Genomic DNA, 3,285 nt, shown 5'->3' with positions numbered 1-3,285 from the left:
TCCTGGTTTTTGTTTTGTTTCGTTTTGCCACCGAATCACAGTTCAATTCTTTCCTGATCTTTTGACTAGAGAGGCAGTCTTTTCCTAGGTCTATTTTTGTCTGTGCTCACTGGCATTATTGGGTTGCAGGCTGAGCACTCAGTTTGAGATATACAAGCAAAAAGAGAACCAAGGAAGCTTCCATGTTCTTCCCCAGGTCTCCAAGTACCTAATCAGTGTTTGATTTTTTTTTTTTTTTTTTTTTGAGACGGAGTTTCGCTCTTGTTACCCAGGCTGGAGTGCAGTGGCGCAATCTCGGCTCACCGCAACCTCCGCCTCCTGGGTTCAGGCAATTCTCCTGCCTCAGCCTCCTGAGTAGCTGGGATTACAGGCACACGCCACCATGCCCAGCTAATTTTTTGTAGTTTTAGTAGAGACGGGGTTTCACCATGTTGACCAGGATGGTCTCGATCTCTTGACCTCGTGATCCACCCGCCTCGGCCTCCCAAAGTATGTTTGATTTTATCTGTACTGAATGGAAGAAAGAAGGAAAATATGTCTATTCCATCTTTTCAGAAGTAGAAATCTCTCTCTAGTTTTAAAGTATAATTCTCTTAGGTATTTCCTCTACATACATTAAGCACCATATCATGTAAAGATTTTTATATCAAATATGCTGTAAGAAATTCATGAAGAGAATAAGAGTCCATCATATTTATTCCTATTTTTACCCATTCCATTGTTCTTTTTCCAAAGTTCCAAGCCTCCTTCTGCTTTTTATTTCCTATTTTGACATTTTAGCCATTTTAAAAGGTAGGCCTGCTACCAACAAATACCCTTTGTTTTTGTTTGTCTGAAAACGTTTGTATTTTCCACTCGTTCCTGAGGATGTTCTTGCTAGATGTAAATTTCACAGCCGACAATCCTTTTCACAACTTGAAGAACATTGTGCCATTTCCTTCTAGCATGCATGGTTGCAGATGAGAAAACTGCTTTTCCTCTATAGGTAAGGTGCCATTTCTCTCATATGCTGCTTTCAAGATTTTTTTCTTTGTGTGCGTGCGTGTGTGTGTGTGTGTGTGTGTGTGTGTTTTCAATAATATGGAAGGCTTCATGAATATGTGTGTCATCCTTGCACAGGGACCATGCTAATCTTCTCTGTTGCCCAGGCTGGAGTGCAATGGCGTGATCTTGGCTCACTGCAACCTCCACCTTCCAGGTTCAAGAGATACTCCTGCTTCAGCCTCCCTGGTAGCTGGGATTACAGGTACATGCCACCTCACCCGGCTAATTTTTGTATTTTTAATAGAGACAGGGTTTCACCATGTTGGCCAGGCTGGTCTCGAACTCCTGACCTCAGGTGATCCACCCGCCTCAGCCTCCCAAAGTGCTGGGATTACAAGCATGAGGCTCTGTGCCTGGCTGAAGCAAGTTCATCTTTGTGTTTTGTTCTCAGAAGGTTAATTATAATGCATACTGGCAGAGATTTCTTTTGGCTTATCCTATTTTTGTTAGCTCAGCCTCTTGAATCTGTAGGTTTATGACTTTAGCCAACTTTGGGAAAATTTATTTTCTTGAATATTTTTCAATGCCATACTCTTTCTGGGATTCTGATGATACAAATATTTCATCTGTTGGTATTGCCTCATAGGACCCTGAAGCTCCATTTATTCTTTTTTAGTCTGTTTCTCTATGTTGTTATTATTGTGTAGTTGCTATATATCTGTCACTGAGTTCATTATTTCCTTCTTTTTTTTTTTTTTTTTTTTGAAATGGAGTCTCACTCTTTCCCCCAGGCTGGAGTGCAATGGTATGATCTCGGCTCTCTGCAAACTCCACCTCCTGGGTTCAAGTGATCTGCCTCAGCTTCCCAAAAAGCTGAGATTTCAGGCATATGCCACCACGCCCAGCTAATTTTTGTATTTTTAGTAGAGATAGGGTTTCACCATGTTGGCTATGGTGGTCTCAAACTCCTGACCTCAAGTGATACACCTGCCTCGGCCTCCCAAACTACTAGGACTACAGATGTGAGCCAGCATGCCCAGGCTGAGTTCATTATTTCTCACTCTAGTCATCTTTAATGAACTATTTTGCTGATCAGTGTATTGCTAATTTCAGTTATTGTTTTAACAGTTTAATAATTACCCTTTGATTCTTCTTAATATTCTCAATTTTCTGCTGAGGTTTTCTATTGTTTCATTTGTTTCAAATAATCCACAATTGGTTACTGGAGAATGTTTATGACTGCTGCTTTTATGATAGTCTGTGAACTTCAGTATCTGATTCATCACTGTTGGCATCTGTTGATAATATATTATTTTTTCTCATGAAAATTATAGTTGTCCTAGTTCTTGGTATTATGTGTGATTTCTAAAATTATATTTTTGGATATTTGGAATATTGTGAGACTCTACATTCTAAAAAATATTGTTTTTTAACAGCCATCCCCCTGCTTAGGTATAGCACACAAGTCTTGGTGGGAGTGAATATTTAGCTCCCTGATAAGCAGGCTGACACCAACCTGCAGAAGTAGAGTGCCAGTTCACACTGTCTCTTTCAGATGGTTAGGATAGAAGTTCAGCTCCACCCTCAGCCCTACTGACACCTTTCCAGAGAAAGCAGAGTATTAACTTACATTCATTGTCTCTGAGTAAATGTTTAAGTTCAGCTTCTTACTGGAACCCATTGACACTGAGGAAAGGGAAAATGGAGTCTATCTAGCTTCAGTCAATACCATTTCATTAAATCTCATTGCTATTGGATGAGGATGGAGGATCCTCTCTCCACAGACATTCCCATACACTAACAACAGTCAGGCCTAGAGCCAAATGGGAATGCAGTCCCATTCACAATTGCCACAAATATAATGAAATAGCTAGGAATACAGCTAATCAGAGAGCTGAAAGATTTCTACGAAGAGCTACAAAACACGCTCAAAGAAATCAGAGATGACACAAACAAATGAAAACATTCCATTCTCGTGGATAAGAAGAATCAGTATCATAAAAATGGCCATACTGCCCAAAGCAATTATTGATTCAATGCTATTCTTATTAAACTATAATAGAGATGCTTTACAGAACTAGAAAAGACTATTTTAAAACTCATATGGAAGCATAAAAGAGTCCAGATAGCCAAGGCAATCCTAAGCAAAAGAGCAAAGCTGGAGGCATCACACTACCCAACTTCAAACTATATTACAGGGCTACAGGAAACAAAACAGCATTGTACAGTACAAAAACGGACATATAGACCAATGGAGCAGAATGGAGAATCAAGAATTAAGGCCACACACCTACAATTAGC

The 3,285-nt window shown here is 39.8% G+C and overlaps 1 pseudogene; it reads right to left on the bottom strand.

Moving 5' to 3' along the window:
* Positions 1-1,074: 1,074 nt before the first annotated feature.
* Positions 1,075-1,144, bottom strand: LOC116543159 (annotated as a pseudogene).
* Between the last annotated feature and the right edge of the window lie 2,141 nt (positions 1,145-3,285).

The sequence above is a fragment of the Sapajus apella genome, unplaced genomic scaffold (genome assembly GCF_009761245.1).
Source record: "Sapajus apella isolate SASKATOON/1434 unplaced genomic scaffold, GSC_monkey_1.0 scaffold182, whole genome shotgun sequence".
In the NCBI taxonomy this organism is placed as follows: domain Eukaryota; kingdom Metazoa; phylum Chordata; class Mammalia; order Primates; family Cebidae; genus Sapajus; species Sapajus apella.
The sequence above is the reverse complement of the archived record's forward strand: the minus strand, read 5'-3'. Positions and strand labels throughout refer to the sequence as shown.